Source organism: Astyanax mexicanus, chromosome 13 (genome assembly GCF_023375975.1).
Source record: "Astyanax mexicanus isolate ESR-SI-001 chromosome 13, AstMex3_surface, whole genome shotgun sequence".
Classification (NCBI taxonomy): domain Eukaryota; kingdom Metazoa; phylum Chordata; class Actinopteri; order Characiformes; family Acestrorhamphidae; genus Astyanax; species Astyanax mexicanus.
The window spans coordinates 47,425,389-47,449,960 of record NC_064420.1 but is presented as its reverse complement, the minus strand read 5'-3'; the positions used below and the strand labels follow the sequence as shown (position 1 = coordinate 47,449,960).

Genomic DNA, 24,572 nt, shown 5'->3' with positions numbered 1-24,572 from the left:
CGCAACACCCCGCGAAAGCCTGATTCCAATCATGACAGGCTGCTGCTGCTGCTAATGGCTGCTGCTTTTCGTTGCTATCGCAACTAGGACCCTCGCCCAAAGCCGAGACCCACTGAGCCTTCGCGTGTCCTGCTGTTCTAGCAAACAAAAACAGGCTGCTTTAGTGAATCTGGTGTCTTATTTTGACACATCCATGCGTGTGGAGGCACTGTGATGCTTATAACAGCCTGTCTTCATGGTGTTACTTGTTACATTAATAGAAAATTCCAGTGCATTTTATCAGCAGAACAATGCTCGTCCACATGCTGCTAAAATACATTTTATTTTAAATTTCTCCCATTTTTCTTTCAATTTATCTGGTCAGTTGTCCCACTCATTCCCCCATCAATAGTGATGCCACAACTTTTGTTGAGTAGCATCACAATGCTAACGCTCGGAGGAAATCTCAGCGACTCAGCGGTTCTGATACATCAGCTCACAGACGCAGCCTTGTGCTGATCTACATCACCCTTTGGAGTGATGAGGGGAAAGAGCACCATCTACTGTACCCACCCAGAGAAAGCAAAACCAATTGTGCTCTCTCAGGGATCCGGCAAGCTGATGGCAAGCTGCATGACTAGGATTCGAATCGAACCAGCAGTCTCTTATTAATAGTGGCAGCGTCTTAGACTTAGTTTCATTCAGACCTATGCCTGATTGAAACCTGTAGCAATAGCACCACCATAGCAACCACTTAGCAAGGCCTGTGCAACAGCTTGGGAACACCTTAGCATCTGCTTACTCCCTGTAGTAAGCACCTACAGTATCTATCAACATATACCATAGAGACCTCTCAGTAATACCTTAGCAGTTGACTCATATATCATAGCAACAGCTTAGCAACCAACTCTTATACTGGATTAACAACATCTTTGCAGCCATCTTGCAACTCCATAGCAACCAACACCTTAAGTATAGTAGCACATTAAAAACACATATGCCAAAGCAATATCCTAGCATCCACCCGTGAAACACCATGACAACCAATTAGCAACACCTTTGCAGTCAACTCCTATATCATAGCAACATTTTAGCAACTCTTAATCTGTAGCAATGCCTTAGTAGCCACCTTGCAACGCCTTAGCAACCAACACCTAAAGTATAGCAACACCTTAATAAACAAGTCCTTAGCAACTTCTTGTAGCAATTCTTTTTAGAAACACCATAGTAACCAATTAGCAGCACCTTAGCAGTCGACTCCTATATCATAGCAGCATAGCAACCAACTGTTAAACTGTAGTAACACCTTAGCAACCAATATCTAAAATATAGCAAGCCCTTAGCAACTTTTTAGCAACAATTTGATAACACCTCATAGCAATTACTTAGTAACACCATAGCAACCAATTAGCAACATCTTAGCAGTCGACTCCTATATCATAGCAGCAGCTTAGCAACACCTTAGCAGCCACCTGGCTACACCTTAGTAACCAAAACCTAGATTGTAGCAACACCTTAGTAAGCATCCAGCAAGCCCTTAGCAAATTCTTAGCAACAATTTAACTATACCTCATAGCAATTACTTAGTGACACCAAAGCAACCAATACTTAAAGTATAGCAACACATTAGTAAGCACCTAGCAAGCTCTTAGCAACTTCTTTTAGCAATTACTTAGTAACACCATAGCAAGCAATTAGCAACACCTTAGCAGTTGACTCCTATGTCATAGCAGCATAGCAACCAACTGTTAAACTGTATTAACACCTTAGCAACCAATATCTACAATATAGCAAGCGCTCACAACTTAACAACAATTCCAAAACACCTCATAGCAATTACTTAGTAACACCATAGCCACCAATTAGCAACACCTTAGCTGTCGACTTATAATAGCAGCAGCATAGCAACTAACTCTTATAGTGTAGCAACACCTTAGCAGCCACCTGGCAACACCTTAGCAACCAAAATCTAAAGTATAGCAACACCTTAGTAAGCACGTAGCATGCCCTTAGCAACTTCTTAACACCATAGCAACCAATTAGCAACACTTTAGCAGTTTACTCCGATATCATAGCAGCGGCTTGACTCTTATACTGTAGCAATACCTGAGCAGCCACCTGGCTACACCTTAGCAACCAATACCTAAAGTATAATCAGGCTAATATAAACGTTTTATAATTTTTTTGCAATTACTTAGTAACACTATAGCAAAAAATTGGCAACACCTTAGCAGTCACCTCCTATATCATAGCAGCAGCTTAGCAACCAACTCTTAAAATGTATCAACACCTTAGCAACCAATACCTAAAGCATATAAACACCTTAGTAAGCACCTAGAAAGCCCTTAGCAGCTTCTTGTAGCAGCAACTTAATAAACAACATAGCAACCAATTAGCAAGACTCCTATATCATAGCAGCAGCTTGACTCTTATACTGTAGCAATACCTGAGCAGCCACCTGGTTACACCTTAGCAACCAATACCTAAAGTATAATCAGGCTAATATAAACTTTTTTTAATAATTTTTTGGATTAATTTAACATTGTTTTCTGGAGAAATACTGAAAGATTCATCTGGGAGATGCTAAAATGCTAAAACCAGTCAGAAACCAGTGAGTCACACAGAACCAGAAACCACATAAACAAGTCTATTAAGGGTGTCTGAAAGCGTCCACATGGTTTGAGGTGAGCGTGTGGTGAGTCTGGCGTGGAGTTAGCGTCCTGCTAATATGTAAACATAAGCTCCTATTGCTTTATAGCTGCGTTTATTAGCCGTGTCGCTAAGGGCAGCTTTCCCAGACAGGGATTAGGCCTAATCACATATTACATTACCTTTCAATGGAGAATCCCCGTTCATAATTCATACTGGACCAGGACTAAGCCTAATCTGGGACACGGGCCCAGAGCGTGACTGCTTTAACGCGGGATGGAAAATCGTGGAAATGAGATTTTTCGCTTGAAAACACTGAAAACGTCTTCACTGTTCCTGCGTCAGGGTTTTTATTTTTTATGATTTTTTGAGTGCAGTTAAGAGTTCAGGTCTGTGTCTGACAGAACAGGACGTTTTTGTAACTCTTGTACTGTAGCAACAATTGAACAACCACTTGGTAACACCTTAGCAACCAATATCTAAAGTATAGAAACATCATAATAAGCCCCTAGCAAGCCCTTAGCAACTTCTTAGCAACAATTAAATAACACCTCATAGTAATTATTTAGTAACACCATAGCAACCAATTAGTAACATCTTAGCAATTGACTCCTATATCATAGCAGCAGCTTAGCAACCAACTCTGATACTGTTGCAACACCTTAGCAGCCACCTGGCTACAACTTGGCAACCAATATTCAAACTATAGCAAGCCCTTAGCAATTTCTTAGCAACAATTTAATAACACCTCGTAGAAATGACTTAGTAACACCATAGCAACCAATTAGCAACTCCTTAGCAGTCAACTCTTATATATCATAGCAGCAGCTTAGCAACCAACTCTGATACTCTAGCTACACCTTAGCTACCAATATCCAAACTATAGCAAGCCCTCAGCAACTTCTTAGCAACAATTTAATAACAGCTTATAGCAATTATTTAGTTACACCTTAGCAACCAATTAGCCACACCTTTGCAGTCAACTCCTATATATCATAGCAGAAGCTTAGCAACCAACTCTTAAACTGTTGCAACACCTTAGCAGCCACCTGGCTACACTGTTCAGTAAGCACCTAGCAAGCTCTTAGGAAATTCTTAGCACCAATTAAATAACACCTCGTAGAAATTACTTAGTAACACCATAGCAACCAATTAGTAACATCTTAGCAATCAACTCCTATATCATAGCAGCAGCTTAGCAACCAACTCCTAAACTTTTGCAACACCTTAGCAGCCCCTTGGCGACACCTTTGCAACCAATATCCCAACTATAGCAAGCCCTTAGCAACTTCCTAGCAACAATTAAAAAACACCTTGTAGCAATTATTTAGTAACACCATAGCAACCAATTAGTAACATCTTAGCAATCGACTCCTATATCATAGCAGAAGCTTAGCAACCAACTCTTAAGCTGTTGCAACACCTTAGCAGCCACCTGGCTACACCTTAGCAACCAACATCCAAACTATAGCAAGCCCTTAGCAACTTCTTAGCAACAATTAAATAACACCTCATAGCAATTATTTAGTAACACCATATCTACCAATTAGCAACACCTTAGCAGTCAGCTCCTATATATCATAGCAGCAGCTTAGCAACCAACTCCTAAACTTTTGCAACACCTTAGCACACCCTTGGCTACACCTTAGCAACCAATATCCCAACTATAGCAAGCCCTTAGCAACTTCCTAGCAACAATTAAATAACACCTTGTAGCAATTATTTAGTATCACCATAGTAACCAATTAGTAACATCTTAGCAATCAACTCCTATATCATAGCATAAGCGTAGCAACCAACTCTGATACTGTAACTACACCTTAGCAACCAATATCCAAACTATAGCAAGCCCTTAGCAACTTCTTAGCAACAATTAAATAACACCTCATAGCAATTATTTAGTAACACCATAGCTACCAATTAGCAACACCTTAGCAGTCAACTCTTATATATCATAGCAGCAGCTTAGCAACCAGCTCTTAAACTGTTGCAACACCTTAGCAGCCACCTGGCTACACCTTAGCAACCAATATTCAAACTATAGCAAGCCCTTAACAACTTCCTAGCAACAATATAATAACACCTCATAGCAATTATTTAGTAACACCATAGCAACCAATTAGCCACACCTTAGCAATCGACTCCTATATCATAGCAGAAGCTTAGCAACCAACTCTTATACTGTAGCAACACCTTAGCAGCCACCTGGCTACACCTTAGCAACCAATATCCAAACTATTGCAAGCCCTTAGCAACTTCTTAGCAAGAATTAAATAACAACTCATAGCAATTATTTAGTAACACCATAGCAACCAATTAGCAACACCTTAGCAGTCAACTCCTATAAATCATAGCAGCAGCTTAGCAACCAACTCTGATACTGTAGCTACACCTTAGCAACCAATATCCAAACTATAGCAAGCCCTTAGCAACTTCCTAGCAACAATTAAATAACACCTTGTAGCAATTATTTAGTAACACCATAGCAACCAATTAGTAACATCTTAGCAATCGACTCCTATGTCATAGCAGAAGCTTAGCAACCAACTCTTAAACTGTTGCAACACCTTAGCAGCCACCTGGCTACACCTTAGCAACCAACATCCAAACTATAGCAAGCCCTTAGCAACTTCCTAGCAACAATTTAATAACACCTCATAGAAATGACTTAGTAACACCATAGTAACCAATTAGTAACATCTTAGCAATCGACTCCTATATATCATAGCAGCAGTTTAGCAACCAACTCTTAAGCTGTTGCAACACCTTAGCAGCCACCTGGCTACACCTTAGACACCAATATCCAAACTATAGCAAGCCCTTAGCAACTTCTTAGCAACAATTAAATGACACCTTGTAGCAAATATTTAGGAACACCATAGCAACCATTTAGTAACATCTTAGCAATCGACTCCTATATCATAGCAGAAGCTTAGCAACCAACTCTGATACTGTAGCTCTTATACTGATGACTTAGTAACACCATAGTAATCAATTAGCAACATCCTAGCAGTCAACTACTGTATATCATATTAGCAGCTCAGCAATCAACTCTTAAACTGTTGCAACACCTTAGCAGCCACCTGGCTACACCTTAGCAACCAATATCCAAACTATAGCAAGCCCTTAGCAACTTCTTAGCAACAATTTAATATCAGCTTATAGCAATTATTTAGTTACACCTTAGCAACCAATTAGCCACACCTTAGCAGTCAACTCCTTTATATCATAGCAGAAGCTTAGCAGCCAACTCTGATACTGTAGCAACACCTTAGCAGCCACCTGGCTACACCTTAGCAACCAATACATAAAGTATAGCAACACCTTAGTAGGATTAGGCCTAATCACGTATTACATTTACCTTTCAATGGAGAATTTTTAGATTTTAGATTTTTGGCTTGAAAACACTGAAAGCGTCTTCACTGTTCCTGCGTCAGGGTTTTTATTTTTTATGATAAGAGTTCAGGTCTGTGTCTGACAGAACCCACGTTTCCTCTCGCTTTGTTTATCTCCGTTTCCTGCCTCTCCATCCTGGTTCAAGTCCAGGACACGGCCTTCACCCTCCACCCTCAGGTCACTCTGTGGGTGTCCTGCTCACACTCTTCCTTACATAAATCTCACTGCTGTAGTTTTAAAGCTGGACACGCCTTAAATTCAGTGTGTTTTATTATTTTAAAATGTTCGGTATTGTAGATTAATACTAAACTCATTTAATATTATAAATCAAAACATATGGATTTACTTAGTAAACTAAAACGTGTTAAACAAAGTAGCTCCTCTTGCTTAAATGGCAGTTTTGAACATCTCTGCTGGATTTTCTCAGTCAGTTTTATGAGGTAGAGTCACCTGGAATTCAGGCTTTCAGTTAACAGCTGTGCTGAACTCATCAAGAGTTAATTACTTGAATTTCTTGTCTCTTAATAAAGTGTTTGAGAGCATCAGTTAAAGTAAAGTAGTGAAGAGGTAGAGTTACAGGTATACAGTGAATAGTGAATATTTATGGTAAAAATGTTATGATGAAACTGGCACTCATCAGGACCACTCCAAGAAAAGGAAGAACAAGAGTTTCATCTGTTGTACAGGATAAGTTCAATCAAAAGCTTCCCTCTGCTACTGACGACTTTTATGAAGATGCAGATTTCATTTTCCAGCAGGACTTGGCACACTGCCCACACTGACAAAAATACGGATTGGTCTTATATAATATTCTCATGTTTCTTGGGTTTTCATTGGCTATAAGCCAAAATCATCAACAATAAAATAAATAAATCCTTAAAATAGATCACTTTGTGTTTAATACATCTATATAATATATGAGTTTTACATTTTGAATTGGATTACTAAAATAAAATAACATTTTAATGATATTCTATTTTTTTTAGATGCACCTGTATATACAGCTCTGGAAAAAAATAAGAGACCCCTTAAAATGATGAGTTTCTTTGATTTTACCAAATTGAAAACCTCTGGAATATAATCAAGAGGAAGATGGATGATCACAAGCCATCAAGCCATCAAACTGAACTGCTTGATTTTTTGCACCAGGAGTAAAGCAGCATAAAGTTATCCAAAAGCAGTGTGTAAGACTGGTGGAGGAGAACATGATGCCAAGATGCATGATTTTAACTGTGATTAAAAACCAGTGTTATTCCACCAATTATTGAACTCTTAAAACTTTATGAATATGAACTTGTTTTTTTCTTTGCATTATTTGAGGTCTAAAAGCTCTGCATCTTTTTGTTTGGTATTTTAGCCATTTCTCATTTTCTGCAAACAAATGCTCTAAATGAAAATATTTTTATTTGGGAGAAATGTTGTCTGTAGTTTATAGAATAAAACAACAATGTTCATTTTACTCAAACATAAACCTATAAATAGCAAAATCAGAGAAACTGATTCAGAAACTGAAGTGGTCTCGTATTTTTTTCCAGAGCTGTATATTGGATATAATATATAATACATATAATTTATTGTGTAGTCTGAAGTATTATAAATATAATAAATACTCAGTAAAATAAAAATCTATTTTATAAAGGTGTTGATGAGCAGAAGAAGCAGTGTTGTGATAATAACTGAGCAGTTTGTGAGAGTAGAGTGCAGTGGACTGTAGGTGGTTGAAGTTGCGTGAGTCCGTGTGTGTGTGTGTGTGTGTGTGTGTTGTTGGCTGGTGGTGAACTGTGGAGGTGAGTGTGTGAGCTCTGTAGAAACCCAGCAGGAAATGAGGAAACGGATGGCTCATCAGTTCCTCATATTGTTTTGTGTCTCTTATCTCTCAGACTTTGTCCTCCGAAGACATAGTTTAATAGGAAGTGAAGTTTTTATTTTTATTTTTGTATTTTTGTGGATTTATGTCTGTTCAATAGTTTTTTTCAAAATAAAAGTCCATATTTGTCCATATATACAAACTATATGTTCGAATGAATGCATTCATCTACCTTAAGAAGTTGTACCAGTTGCTAACACAGGTGTGCAAATGTGCAACTAATGACTATTTTAGTAGTTACTTAAAAAATAATCTGCATATTAATTGTTTAATTAATGATGATTAGATGATTAGTCGCGATTATTTTTATATATATTTATATTTGTACTTCCTACTCATGAGGACAGATAAACATTTAGTCACCAATACCAATTTTGCATTAGATTTTGATAGTTTGATGCACTTATATCAAACAAAAAAAATATTATATTATAGTATATTATAGTAAACATTCACAGAAGCTGCATGTTATTTTAAGGAGATTATAGAATACTTGTGTTTACAGAATTTCTCCTAAATTCCAAATAATAATATTGTAATTTAGAGCATTTATTTATTTGCAGAAAATGAAAAATGGCTGAAATAAAAAAAAAGATGCAGAGCTTTCAGACCTCAAATAATGCAAAGAAAACAAGTTCATATTCATAAAGAGTTTTAAGAGTTCAGAAATCATCAATATTTGATGAAATACCCCTGTTTTTTATCACAGTTAAAATCGTGCATCTTGGCATCATGTTCTCCTCCACCAGTCTTACACCCTGCTTTTGGATAACTTTATGTCCTTACTCCTGGTGCAAAAATTCGAGCAGTTCAGCTTGGTTTGATGGTTGGCTTGTGGTCCTCCATCTTTCTTTAAATTAGCATTTGGAACCATCAATAAAGGACAAGCTTTACACATGCATTTCTGGACAAGCTGAGAGAAGCAGAAGCAGCATCTAAAGTGAGAGAAGTGAGAGAAGCATGTGGATTGAGGTGGTTGAGTAAGTTAATGATGTGGGGTTGGTTGATGCTGCAGTTGGTCTGCAGGTTTAGGTCCAGCAACAGTATGTGCTGAAAGAATGAGGTCAGCTGACTACGTGAATATACTGAATATTATAGTCCAGGTTATTCCATTAATGGATTTTATATTTCTTACCTGATGAACACGAGCATATTCCAAGAAAACATTATCAGGATTCATGGGGCTGGAATTGTGAAAGAGTTCAGGGTTCAGGGAGCATGAGATCATCATTTATCATTTTCACACATGGATTGAGTTCACCACAGAGTCCAGATCTTAACCTCATTGAGAATCTTTGGGATGTGCTGGATGGAGAAGAGCTGCTTTGTGCAGTGGTCAGACTCTACCATCATCAATGCTGCTGCAAGATCTTGGTGAAAAATGAATAAATTAATGCAACACTAGATTAAATTAAATTTTGTGACGTTGCAGAAGCTTATCGAGACAATTCCACAGTGGATGCATGATGCATTTTAATTAGTAGTAGTTTGTGCAATCGTTTTTTTCCCTGGCTGCTTCACCAGAGATACATAGTGCACCTATTATCAGTTCAATGTTAGAGGTGCATTTACAGTCAGTGGAGCATCACAACTTTCTATTTGAACCAAAAATGCTATATAATCCTGATTTTACTCAATTTGACTTTGTTTACTTTCTGTTCTTTTTGTACTTTTTAAAATTAAATTCTGAATAAATTGTATTAGGAAGCTCCCGTCAGCTCCATTAGCTGAGTGCGGCTAACCGGTCCGGGCCCGGGTTGTGATGTATGACCCGCAGAGACGTCTGAAACGTTGCAGGCCGCTGGAGAAGTTATGATTATGTTCCTCTGACTGCATAAAGAATGAGTTTGGAAACTTCTGGCCCCCGTTTTTAATGAACTGTATAAGCTACAGTGCTGGATCTGCTGCTCTGGGGCTTTTTTGCGCTTCCTGCCGTGGCTCCCGGCCATCGACGCATTCCTCCTCTGGTCCAGAGGGTAATGAAAAGCACGGGGCCTCAGCTCAGGCCTCCCTCCGCTCGCTGCACTAACACGGCTCACGGTTCAGCGCCGAGGCTGCGCGACGGTTCACTGAGAGGCCTTCACGAGGGGAGCAGCTCGGGGCCCGGGGTCGTCCGCTGGGCAGAATTTGTGTTATAAGAAATGCACAAAAAGTGAGAAAAGTGATACTACACTTGAAAAAAAATTATTTTAGCAAGCAAAATCCTCCTAGATGTAGTCTATGGGCCCGTTTTAGCCATTTAAAGACACAGTCAGCTTGATTTATGTCGTGTCAGTGTGTCTTTGCTATCATAACGACAGGAAAAGTACGCATTGAGCATCTCAAAATGCACATAAGGCATGTTCTAATTCTGTAAATTAATCATGGGTGTCTTTTTTCATGTGTCAGTTGCCATTCCCTTTAATAGTTAGGTGTGCGCTGTCTTTGGCAGATTGCTATTTTAATGGCGCAGCTACCTAGACGTGTCCAACTTTTCTCAGTGCAGGAAATTTGAACAAACTGAAGCTAATATATACTTTTCTTCAGGCTACACAGCTGTTTAGGCCCCTGCATTGTGTGTGGGGAAAGCTCTTACTTTCACTATTAATATTAACATCATTAACTTTTAACTTTTTCTACCGTTTGATTTGAATTCACAAAAGGTTTAAAGTGGCAGTCCATATTATTTTGTTTCTAAGCTGAAAGCAGAAGCATTTCTGAGTGGAGAAGAATATGGATACAATATAGTGTTTAATGGTACCAGTTTGCTTGTTCCACCATCCATCCCGGCTAAGCCTAATTCTAATATATTCATTCTAAAAACTGGGGTGTCGGGTTGTTTTTCGCGGGAGTCCTTCTTTTGGTCACGTCACACGTCTTTTCGTACTTACGTCACAGGTACAGCCTCTAAAAGAGGATCCGGCTCAGTTTTACTGAACGTGAGCGGCTGGTGGAGCAATGGAGACTTCAGAAGAGCAGACTCAGAGCTCAGTAGCTTCATTCACTCATAGTAAAACCAAAGAAACAAAGGAGTTAAGTTTCTCACTGAGCTCTCTCTCTCTCTCTCTCTCTCTCTCTCTTTCTGACTGAACATAACCTGGAATCGGATTCATCCGCTCTGAAAGGAGACCACATTACACCCACCCAGTTTAAAATGATTCTTCCGCATGTTCGGTGCAATTACCCATTCTCACCAGAGAGGCACTAAATCCCCCAAATCCCAAAACTTACAGACATCAGCTTTAAGTGATCAAGTGATGTTTTGTCATTTAGAGCATTTATTTGCAGAAAATGAGAAATGGCTGAAATAACTAAAAAGGTGCACAGCTTTCAGACCTCAAATAACGCAAAGAAAAGACAAGTTCATATTCATAAAGTTTTAAGAGTTAACCCTGATGGTTTTTATCACAGTTTTCATGCAGCTTGGCATCATGTTCTCCTCCACCAGTCTTACACACTGCTTTTGGATAACTTTATGCTGCTTTACTCCTGGTGCAGAAATTCAAGCAGTTCAGTTTGGTTTGATGGCTTATGATCCTTCAATTTGGTAAAATCAAGAAAAAACATCATTATTAAGTGGTCACTTATTTTTTTACAGAGCTATATATTTTACCTGCCTTATTTTTTGAGCAGGCAGTGTATATATATAAGCGAATTACACTGAATTATATATTATATTATATTATTGTGTGATTGTTATATGATGCTTGGCAGCAGCTTCGTGGTGTGTGTGTGTGTGTGTGTTTTCAGTGCGAGTGTGTGAGCAGCTCATTGAATCAGCAGCTCTTTATTTATAAGGCGAACAAAAGCTGCTCTCCTCCTGCGCTCCATCCATCATTAGCATGTTAATTCTGTTTCCTGTGCCGTCATTAAGATGTTGATTAATACCATTGGCTGTTCAGCTGTAATATGACAATAATGAACATCCAGTGTCAAACAGAAGCGCTTATTATCTCTCTTTCTGTCTCTCTCTCTTTCTCTCTCTCTCTTTCTCTCTCTCTCTCTCTCTCTCTCTCAGGTCGTGTGAGTGTGTGAGTGTGTGTTCTGCTGTGGAGGAATCGGACCACCTTTTCTCCTCTCCGACACAAGGTGGGCTTCTTCAGACGGGCATCAGATCTGCTGGGAGGGGCGGGGCAATATCTCCATAATTACATCATTACTGTGGGTATTGTAGTTAATTAAGCAGAGAGCATCGTTAGCCCTGATTAACCCCTTTATTGCCCTTAAATAATAAAGATAAATATTATATAAATATTAATTTCCTAGTTGCCTCTGAATAATTAGTATTATAATTAGTCATTACTGAGTAAAAAGTCATTTTTGAGTAACCAGCAGTTACTCAGTAATTGAATAATTAAACATAAATAAAAAATAAATTGTTTCCTCTAATTTAGTAATTGCGTAATTGCTTGTTACTTAATAAAGAGTATTTACTAGATAGAATTTACTAGTAATTAAATATTTCAGTATTATTTATTTTTTTAATTAGCAGTCATTACTGAATTGTAATTACTTAACATTCACTAGATACTAAATAATATGAAATTACCCAGGAATCATTTGTTTCTAAATATTTAGTAGTTTCTGTATAATTAGTCATTACTAAATAAAAATAATCATTTGATACTAAATAATTGATAATTACTCAAGTAATGTATAATAAATTATTGAAAAACACTAATTAATGATGTATTACTAAATTATCAAAATAATTGTTAGTATTGGAATATTTCGATATTATTTGATTTATTAGTTATGAACAATGTATTACTAAATATTAGTTAGTTAGCAATCACTAGTTATGTGCTGGGAGGGGCGGAGCAATATCTCCATAATTACATCATTACTGTGGGTATTGTAGTTAATTAAGCAGAGAGCATCGTTAGCCCTGATTAACCCCTTTATTACCTTTAAATAATAAAGATAAATATTATATAAATATTAATTTCCTAGTTGTCTCTGAATAATTTGTATTATAATTAGTCATGCCTCAGCAATAAGTAATCTTTGTATAACTAACAGTTACTCAGTAATTGGTAATTACTGAATAATTGAACATTAATGAATAAATTGTTTCCTCTTATTTAGTAATTGCTTAATTGCTTGTTACTGAATAAAGAGTATTTACTAGATAATATTTACTTGTAGTTAAATATTTCAGTATTATTAAATTTTTTAGCAAGTAGTCATTACTGAATAGTAATCACTTAACATTCACTAGATACTAAATAATTTTAATTTACCAAGGAATCATTAGTTTTTAAATATTTAGTAGTTTAGCATAATTAGTCATTACTAAATTAATATAATCATTTGATACTAAATAATTAATAATTACTCAACTGTCAGTAGTTACTAAATAAGTATTGTATACTAAATGATCAATAAACACTAATTAATGATTACTTATTAAATAATCAGAATAATTCTTGCTATTGGAATATTTCAATATTATTTGATTTATTAGTTATAAACGATTAATACTAAATAATTAGTTGAGACAAAATAATGAGTAATTACTCAACTGTCAGTAGTTACTAAATAAATAATGTACACTAAATGATCAATAAACACTAATTAATGATTTATTACTAAATTTTCAGAATAGTTATTAGTATTAAAATATTTAGATATTATTTGATTTATTAGTTATAAACTAGTTATTACTAAATAGTAGTTTCTTAGCAGTCACTGGTTACTGAACAATGGAACAATTGAATAGTTTGTTATTAATATATATAATTATAATAAATACAATAAATAACTTCAGATTCTATTTTGAAACCAGAAACGAACCAATATCCTGATTGTGTATTAAACTATAATAGTATAACATAAATAAAGTAATGTAACAATAAAAATATATCACAAAACTCTGATTGGACACTCTAATTGGTTTATTTAAAATGTTACGTCAAAAATTAACCACACCCATGATTAATTAAGATAATTAATTAAGAACATGCCTTTTGCGCATTTACAGTCATGCAAGGTGTACTTTTCCCTTCGTTACGATAGCAAAGACACACTGAGACACCCCAAATCAAGCTAATGTAGGATAAAATCTTTTTTATTTTTTTTTATTGTGGGAAAAAATAATGAATAATGAACAATGGTGTCCCAATATTTTTGTCCATTCTTTTGCCTCGTGTGTGTGTGTGTGTGTTTTGTCTCCAGAGGCACTCAGTCGGTCAGTCAGTGGGGTGTGTGTTTAGTAAAATGACGCTGGCCGGCCGTCTGAGAGGCGTCTGTATTGACTGAACCAATGGCGTGTTGCTAACGCCTGTTGCTTGGCTGAACACAAACACACACACACACACACACACACACACACACATACACACACACACACACACACTCTGAACCCAGCCTCCTACACATGTACTCAAAATAAAGAAGATGCCAACACGAGCAGACAGCAGACCCAAACAGACGTGTGTGTGTGTGTGTGTGTGTGTGTGTGTGTGTGTTTGTTTTCTAGTATGTGAGAAACAGAAAGGTGTTTCACAGGTACCCTGACCCTCCTGTGAACTGTCTCTCTCTCTCTCTCTCTCTCTCTCTCTCTCTCTCACACACACACACACACACGCACACACTGTCTCTCACACTTGCTTTTTTCTTTCTTCCTCTGTTCTCTTTTATTTCTATCTTTGTGCGTATTGCAGTAATATTCAGTTTTTTATAACCCCTCTATTCCTGTATTCCTCTATTCTTTAAAGCTCATCCTCTCTGTTACAGTCTTTAGACCGCTGCTCTGTGGTTTTAGTGGATAATTGGATTATCAGAGGCTTTTCTGGAGTCTTTAACACGTCTCCAATAGTTCAGATGAGGGTCGTCCAGAGTCCAGTATTAACTCACCTGTAAGATGATAGCATGAATAAAAATCTCTTCACTGTACATCTCTCCTAATACCCAACATTTTACAACAAAATGTATAGTATACTGTAAAGTAAATAATTTATATTACATAAAAATCATAGTAGATGCAGAATCATAGTAGATAGTAGATACCCTGAATCATTTGTAATAGTGAATGAATTACTTATAGTAGCTACTGAATCATTTGTAACCGACTGAATCATGTGTAGTAGATACTGAATCATTTGTATGAATGAATGAATAAAGTTACTTGTATATATATATATATATAATGAGTATCAGTAGTGACTGATTCATTTATAGTAGATTTTGAATCATTTGGTGTAGTGACTGAATCATTTATAGTAGTGACTGAATCATTTATAGTAGACTGAGTCATTTGTTGTAGTTACTAAATTATCTGTAGTAGTTACTGAATCATCTATAGTAGGTTGTGAATCATTTGTAGTAGTTACTAAATTTATTAATAGTAGATCGGGGCTCATTTCGGGAATCATTTGTTGATCGGGATGATCGGGAATCATTTGTTGTAGTTACTGAATCATTTGTAGTAGTTACTGAATCATTTATAGTAGTTACTGAATCATTTATAGTAGATAGTAAATCATTTGCTATAGTCATTGAATCATTTGTAGTAGTTACTGAATCATGTGTAGTAGTTCCTGAATCATTTGTAGTAGATTGTGAATCATGTGTAGTAGTTACTGAATCATTTACAGTAGTAACTGAATCATTTATAGTAGTAACTGAATCATTTATAGTAGTAACAGAATCATTTATAGTAGTAACTGAATTTTTATAGTAGTAACTGAATCATTTGTAGTAGTAACTGAATCATTTATAGTAGTAACGGAATCATTTATAGTAGTAACTGAATCATTTGTAGTAGTAACTGAATTTTTATAGTAGTAACTGAATCATTTGTAGTAGTAACTGAATCATTTACAGTAGTAACTGAATCATTTGTAGTAGTAACTGAATCATTTATAGTAGTAACAGAATCATTTATAGTAGTAACTGAATTTTTATAGTAGTAACTGAATCATTTGTAGTAGTAACTGAATCATTTATAGTAGTAACGGAATCATTTATAGTAGTAACTGAATCATTTATAGTAGTAACTGAATCATTTGTCATTGTTAAAGTCAGTTTTCAATACATATTTGATACAGAATTATTTCAAGTACACATTGAATTATTTCTCTTAGGTATTTATTTTAGAAACAAAGTCATTTCTTGTTGATACGGAATCATTTGTAGTAGTAACTGAATCATTTGATTTAGATGCATAAAAGTGTTTTAAACATTTTCGATGCATAATCAATACAGGATTATTTCTAGTAGACACTGAATCATTTCTATTGGAGACATTTATAGTAGATAACGAATCATTTGTGGTAGTAACTGAATAATTTGTAGTAGATGCATAAAAGTGTATAAAACACAGTCATTTTCGATGCATATTCGATAAAGAATTATTTCTAGTAGACAAGGAATCATTTCTATTGGAGACATTTATAGTAGTTTGTGAATAATTTGTAGTTTTACCTGAATCATTTGTAGTTGTAACTCAATAACTGAATCATTTGTAGTAGATACATAGTCGAATTGAATTTTTATAGTAGTAACTGAATCATTTATAGTAGTAACGGAATCATTTATAGTAGTAACTGAATCATTTATAGTAGTAACGGAATCATTTATAGTAGTAACTGAATCATTTATAGTAGTAACTGAATTTTTATAGTAGTAACAGAATCATTTATAGTAGTAACTGAATCATTTATAGTAGTAACTGAATCATTTATAGTAGTAACTGAATCATTTATAGTAGTAACTGAATCATTTATAGTAGTAACGGAATCATTTATAGTAGTAACTGAATCATTTATAGTAGTAACTGAATTTTTATAGTAGTAACAGAATCATTTATAGTAGTAACTGAATCATTTATAGTAGTAACTGAATCATTTGTAGAAGTAACTGAATCATTTATAGTAGTAACTGAATCATTTATAGTAGTAACGGAATCATTTATAGTAGTAACTGAATCATTTATAGTAGTAACTGAATTTTTATAGTAGTAACTGAATCATTTATAGTAGTAACAGAATCATTTATAGTAGTAACTGAATCATTTATAGTAGTAACTGAATCATTTATAGTAGTAACTGAATCATTTATAGTAGTAACTGAATCATTTATAGTAGTAACTGAATCATTTGTAGTAGTAACTGAATCATTTATAGTAGTAACTGAATCATTTATAGTAGTAACTGAATCATTTGTAGTAGTAACTGAATCATTTATAGTAGTAACTGAATCATTTATAGTAGTAACTGAATCATTTATAGTAGTAACTGAATTTTTATAGTAGTAACTGAATCATTTGTAGTAGTAACTGAATCATTTATAGTAGTAACGGAATCATTTATAGTAGTACGGTAACTGAATCATTTATAGTAGTAACGGAATCATTTATAGTAGTAACTGAATCATTTATAGTAGTAACTGAATTTTTATAGTAGTAACTGAATCATTTATAGTAGTAACTGAATCATTTATAGTAGTAACTGAATCATTTGTAGTAGTAACTGAATCATTTATAGTAGTAACTGAATCATTTATAGTAGTAACTGAATCATTTGTAGTAGTAACTGAATCATTTATAGTAGTAACTGAATCATTTATAGTAGTAACTGAATCATTTGTAGTAGTAACTGAATCATTTATAGTAGTAACTGAATCATTTATAGTAGTAACTGAATCATTTGTAGTAGTAACTGAATCATTTATAGTAGTAACTGAATCATTTGTCATTGATAAAGTCAGTTTTCAATACATATTTGATACAGAATTATTTCAAGTACACATTGAATTATTTCTCTTAGGTATTTATTTTAGAAACAAAGTCATTTCTTGTTGATACGGAATCATTTGTAGTAGTAACTGAATCATTTGATTTAGATGCATAAAAGTGTTTTAAACATTTTCGATGCATAATCAATACAGGATTATTTCTAGTAGACACTGAATCATTTCTATTGGAGACATTTATAGTAGATAACGAATCATTTGTGGTAGTAACTGAATAATTTGTAGTAGATGCATAAAAGTGTATAAAACACTCAGTCATTTTCGATGCATATTCGATAAAGAATTATTTCTAGTAGACAAGGAATCATTTCTATTGGAGACATTTATAGTAGTTTGTGAATAATTTGTAGTTTTACCTGAATCATTTGTAGTTGTAACTCAATAACTGAATCATTTGTAGTAGATACATAGTCGAATTGAATTTTTATAGTAGTAACTGAATCATTTATAGTAGTAACGGAATCATTTATAGTAGTAACTGAATCATTTATAGTAGTAACGGAATCATTTATAGTAGTAACTGAATCATTTATAGTAGTAACTGAATTTTTATAGTAGTAACTGAATCATTTATAGTAGTAACAGAATCATTTATAGTAGTAACTGAATCATTTGTAGTAGTAACTGAATCATTTATAGTAGTAACGGAATCATTTATAGTAGTAACTGAATCATTTATAGTAGTAACGGAATCATTTATAGTAGTAACTGAATTTTTATAGTAGTAACTGAATCATTTATAGTAGTAACAGAATCATTTATAGTAGTAACTGAATCATTTATAGTAGTAACTGAATCATTTGTAGTAGTAACTGAATCATTTATAGTAGTAACTGAATCATTTATAGTAGTAACTGAATCATTTGTAGTAGTAACTGAATCATTTATAGTAGTAACTGAATCATTTATAGTAGTAACTGAATCATTTGTAGTAGTAACTGAATCATTTATAGTAGTAACTGAATCATTTATAGTAGTAACTGAATCATTTATAGTAGTAACTGAATCATTTATAGTAGTAACTGAATTTTTATAGTAGTAACTGAATCATTTGTAGTAGTAACTGAATCATTTATAGTAGTAACTGAATCATTTGTAGTAGTAACTGAATCATTTGTCATTGATAAAGTCAGTTTTCAATACATATTTGATACAGAATTATTTCAAGTACACATTGAATTATTTCTCTTAGGTATTTATTTTAGAAACAAAGTCATTTCTTGTTGATACGGAATCATTTGTAGTAGTAACTGAATCATTTGATTTAGATGCATAAAAGTGTTTTAAACATTTTCGATGCATAATCAATACAGGATTATTTCTAGTAGACACTGAATCATTTCTATTGGAGACATTTATAGTAGATAACGAATCATTTGTGGTAGTAACTGAATAATTTGTAGTAGATGCATAAAAGTGTATAAAACACAGTCATTTTCGATGCATATTCGATAAAGAATTATTTCTAGTAGACAAGGAATCATTTCTATTGGAGACATTTATAGTAGTTTGTGAATAATTTGTAGTTTTACCTGAATCATTTGTAGTTGTAACTCAATAACTGAATCATTTGTAGTAGATACATAGTCTTTTTCAATACATAGTCGATATGGAATTATTTCTAGTAAACACTGAATTATTTCTATTAGAGTCATTTATTGTAAATACAAAGTAATTTATTGTTGATACTGAATCATCTATAGTAGGTACTGTATAATTAATGATATTAATTGAATGAAAGGTGTATAAATTAAAGGTCAGAGTTAGTGTGGGGTTGAAGGTGTTTAGAGGATTGAGTAGTGTTGTATGAAGTAGAGCAGTTTACACTCTGTAACCAGATCATTTACCATGAATATGACATATTCTCTCTCTCTCTCTCTCTCTCTCTCTCTCTCTCTCTCTGCTTGTAAACAGATGTCTAATGGATCTCTCACACATAAACATCATTAGTCATGAGAGCCGTCCTCCTCCTATCCTAAATCATTCATGCTCATTTTCTCCTCAGCCTCACCGTACCTTCCCTCAGCCCCCCACCAGCTGCTCACACTCCTCCCTGTGTATTTGTGTGTGTGTGTGTGTGTGTGTGTGTGTGTGTATTAGGGCTTAAAATAAAGCTTCCCAAAAGGTTCTAGACCTGGACATGTGGTTCTAAGTAAAATATACCATTAAAATTGAACTACCGAGTGTTCAAAGGCACTGTTAATACAACTCTGAAAAAAAAATATTTTACCAAATTAAAATCCTCTGGAATATAATCAAGAGGAAGATGGATGATCACAAGCCATCAAACCACCAAACTGAACTGCTTGACTTTGCACCAGGAGTGAAGCAGCATAAAGTTATCCAAAAGCAGTGTGTAAGACTGGTGGAGGAGAACATGATGCCAAGATGCATGAAAACTGTGATTAAAAAACAGGGTTATTCCACCAAATATTGATTTCTGAACTCTTAAAACTTTATGAATATGAAATACTTGATTTCTTTGCATTATTTAAGGTCTAAAAGCTCTGCATCTTTTTTGTTATTCAGCCATTTCTCATTAAAAAAATGCTCTAAATGATAATATTTTTATTTGGAATTTGGGAGAAATGTTGTCTGTAGTTTATAGAATAAAACAACAATGTTCATTTTACTCAAACATAAACCTATAAATAGGAAAATCAGAGAAACTGATTCAGAAACTCAAGTGCTCTCTTCATTTTTTCCAGACCCATATGATCCGAGGATCGACGATTCAAATCCGTAATCATGCTGCTTCAGCAGTGTATGTAATTCTGGCCTCTACAGGCATCTGTTAGCTGATGTATCGGAGCTAGAAATCCGGCACTTTCCTCTGTCAAGGCACGCTTATTTATGAGTTTAGCAGAGCACACTCGATACAACTTTAAGTTTTTTGTGTTAGCTATGCTAAGCTAATGGACTCTAGCCAACCAATAGGAGCACTCTACAAAATACACATCCCTAAAATGAAGGGAACTTGGGATTAAAAGCTACAATTAAAATCTTGAGGTTAAAATGGGTAAGATTTCTACTGGTGGAATGGGCACTAATTTGTTAGCTGGATAGCTAAGCTACACTACACTAACCATCTAGAAGGGATTCTAGCCAACTAAAAATAATTCCCAGCAAAACACAAATCCCTAAACAACATAAGTGGACTTGGGATTAAAAGCTAAAAGCTGAATGGGATAAGCTTTCTACTGATGAAACTGGCATTAATTTGTTAGCTGGGTAGCTAAGCTACACTACACAAACCATCAAAGCAAGGCAACCAATAAAAACATCCTGCAAAACACACATCCCTCAAAAATAAAAGGGAATTTAGGATTGACATCTGCCATCAAAAACTGAAAGCTGAATGGTATAAGCTTTCTACTGGTTAAATGGGGACTAATTTGTTAGTTGGTTAGCTAAGCTACTTTACACTAACCATCTATAAGTGATTCTAGCCAACCAATAAAAACACCCCTCTCTAGACAAAATAAGAGGGTTTAAGATTAACATCTGCAATCAAAAACTGAAAGTTGAAAAAGATAGGCTTTTTACTGGTGGAATGGGCACTAATTTTTATTTTTTTTGCTGGATAGCTAAGCTACTCTATGCTAACCATCTATAATAAGAGATTCTAGCCAACTAATAAGAATGCCCAGCAAAACACACATCCCTAAACAGCATAAGGGGGCTTGGGATTAAAAGCTGCAATTAAAAGTTGAATGTGATAAACTTTCTACTGGTGGAATGGGCACTAATTTGTTAGCTGAGTAGCTAAGCTATACTAAACAAACCATCTAGAAGGGATTGTAGGCCACCAATTAAATCACCCAGAAACAAACAAACATCCTCAAAATATAAGGCTAAATGTGAAATGGATAAACTAGCTACTGGTGGAATGGGCACTAATTTGTTAACTGTGTAGCTTAGCTAAGCTACGCTAACCATCTGTAAGATATTTAGCCAACTAATAAGAATGCCCAGCAAAACACATCCCTAAACAACATAAGGGAATTGATGATTAAAAGCTGAAATTAAAAACGTTCTACTGGTGGAATGGGCACTAATTTGTAAACCATTATTTGCTAGAAGAGATTCTTTCCAACCAAGATAAGCTTTCTACTCAAAACTGTGTGTATGTGTGTGTGTGTGTGTGTGTGTGTGTGTGGTTATCCAACCCCCCACTAAAAATAAAATCAATGGGCCTCATGCATGTCCGTTCTGTCGCTCTTCATTTAAGGGCTGCTGATATTCAGGTCACATGTTTGATATTGATGATGATGGACGTGAGCTGGGCTAATCAGCCTCTCCTCTCCTCTGTTTCAGGATGTGAAGCTGAATGAAGAAGGAGCTCTTTGATTAAACACTGCTGAAGAGGTGAGTGCTGTTTTTATCAGTGTGTTTATGTGTGTAAACAGGATACAGTCTCCTCGATATGTATTTTTACTGTAGAAAAACTGACAAAATGTGGGTTTTTACATCTGGATCTGATACACCTTCTGTTTTTCTTGTGAGCATTGTCGTACCTTGATTATATAACCAATAAATAGAGCTGAATGTCTGAACCCTCAGTTTCAGATTTGGGTTTTATCTGTGCAGACTGCATTTGCAGTTAGGGGAGTAACCTGTAACAGGAAAACCAGAGAGCTATGAGAGTCTTTGGTAAAATGCAAGCAACTGTGAAGCTGAGAGGAGAAGAAGGAGGTCGTCACTGGTGTACTAAGTAACAGGTGATAAACAGGTAGACCAAGGAAAACTCCAGCAATTGATGAACCAGAAACATTGTAAGTTCCTAATAAAAACTATTAACAAGGTGAACAGGAAGACTAGGCTGGAATTTACCAAGAAGTACAGAGACTAAAACCTGTGGACTGATCAAGGACTGATGAGACACAGATAAACCTAAAGTCTGGAGAACAAAGAGATCTGCTCATGATCTCAAACATACCAGCTCACATGTAAAACACAGTAGAGGTTAGGTCTGCACAATATATGGTTTAAGCATTGTCATCGTGATGTGCACATGCGCAGTAATCACACTGCAGGACGTGCGAAATCACGTCATGTTGCAATGTTTTGATTCTTGACACAAGAAGTAGATACACAGTGCTGTCTCTGTGTCCGTGTGAGTGACAGGCTGCTGCTGCCTGAGAAGCACGACGGGGAGGGAAGCGAGGTAACCGCATGGCCTCCATCCACATGGTTGGGCACGTGCTTGTAAACGTGAGCACGTGTTGAAAGCTGTGCACCTCAGTCCAGCACAGTTTTTCTGCGCAGATATTTCCAGTTACAGCTGAATTCACACTTTTAATCACAGAAAAACAAACGCTCTTATTCACCTTTTTAAAAAGCCATTTAAATGCCTGATTAAAGAGCAGATTACTGTTGTTTTGCTGTTTTTCTCGAGTTTTAAGTTGAGCTCGACGCTGACTCAGCTCTTGATTGGTCCGGACACGAGACAGCGCGCGCACAGTTCTGGTGGAAACAGGAGACTTGAGGAGCACATTGAATTCTGCCGTGATTTGATCGGCCGTGGTTTTATGTTTTTTGGATACAATCCGGGTTAGCACCCGAACATCCCTTTCAGACAGCTTCCTCTTACAGCGTCCACAGTTAATCCTGTTGGATGTGGTTGGTCCTTCTTGGTGGTATCTCGCTGACATTACCCTGGATACCGTGGCTCTTGATACGTCACAAAGACTTGCTGTCTTGGTCACAGATGCTCCAGCAAGACGTGCACCAACAATTTGTCCTCTTTTTAACTCTGGTATGTCTCCCATAATGTTGTGTGCATTGCAATATTTAGAGCAGAACTGTGCTCTTACCCTGCTAATTGAACCTTCACACTCTTACTGCTCTTACTGGTGCAATAATGTGTAATTAATGAAGATTGACCACCAGGCTGCTCCAATTTAGCCATGAAACCTCCCACACTAAAATGACAGGTGTTTCAGTTGCATTGTCCAACCCCTGTATATCGTCGAAACAAGAATATTTGCAATGTAAAATTTTCCAATATCGTGCAGCACTAGTGGAGGTAGTCACCCCTCGTATCACTACTAGGGGTGAGTGACTGTCATCGGCTTTTCAGATCATCATCACAGCAGCAGTCGAGTAGTGTAGTAGTCGCTGTACACACTGCACAGTACAGGGAGGATTGAAGCTCTCAACACAAGCCCTCCATACTCAAGCCCTGGTTTCTCTCTCTCAGATGTGGGTTGAAGGCTGAACTGAGGTGAAGGTTGAGTTGAGGCCAGTGAAGGAAAACAACAGCAGTATTGTGTTATAACTTATTACTCAGAGTTCAGTGGGAGAGAAAAGATCCAGGAGAATCTTAAGCGAATCGTATTGCTTAGTGCAGAAAACAACAGATATAGGAGGTGGTTTTAATTGTACTACACACCCCTACTGTTTACTGACACCCTCTCCGTCACTCTAACCACGTATCTCCCGGGTTACGGAGATGACCGGAGGGAGAGGAGTGAGCAGCGGGAGTGCTGTGGACGAGCTCAGCTTCACATCCGTCACGCCGCGTGTCCTTGTTAGTGTAACACCCTGCTCCATCTCTCCCGCAGCATCCGTCAGCTGCTTCAACTCCCACCTGCTCCAGCACTCGCGTTTAGAACCCGGACAAAATAACAGGAACCTGCTCGTACCCACCAGACTGGAGGTGACCCATTTCCCTCAGGCATTCAGTCGGCGAATAATAAGCCGTCCTCCTCCTGCACTGTCTCTCCACCCGTGCAATTAGAGAGCTCTTTTCTTCATGTGGTGGAGAAAAGCCTCCTCCATCTCTGCCTCCTCCTCCAGACGCTGACCTCTGAGTGACCTTGCTGGACCACAGTGTTGTTCAGGGAAGAGAGTTCTGGGAAAAGGTCTGAGAGCACCTTGAAAATTGCGTACATTAAGATTTGTATGCTGTTTATCTCAGATGCACTCAGATGCTTCTTTAAGA

General features: G+C 36.0%; 1 protein-coding gene across 1 annotated transcript in view; it reads left to right on the top strand.

Annotated features, from left to right (window-relative positions):
* The window catches only part of LOC103026609 (nuclear receptor coactivator 3), a 134,088-nt gene that overhangs the window by 68,042 nt on the left and 41,474 nt on the right, over positions 1-24,572 (top strand). The window contains exons 2-3 of the mRNA XM_022676777.2: positions 11,889-11,959; positions 21,944-21,994. The gene's annotated coding sequence lies outside the window, so the exon portion shown is untranslated. The remainder of the gene's footprint in view (positions 1-11,888; positions 11,960-21,943; positions 21,995-24,572) is intronic.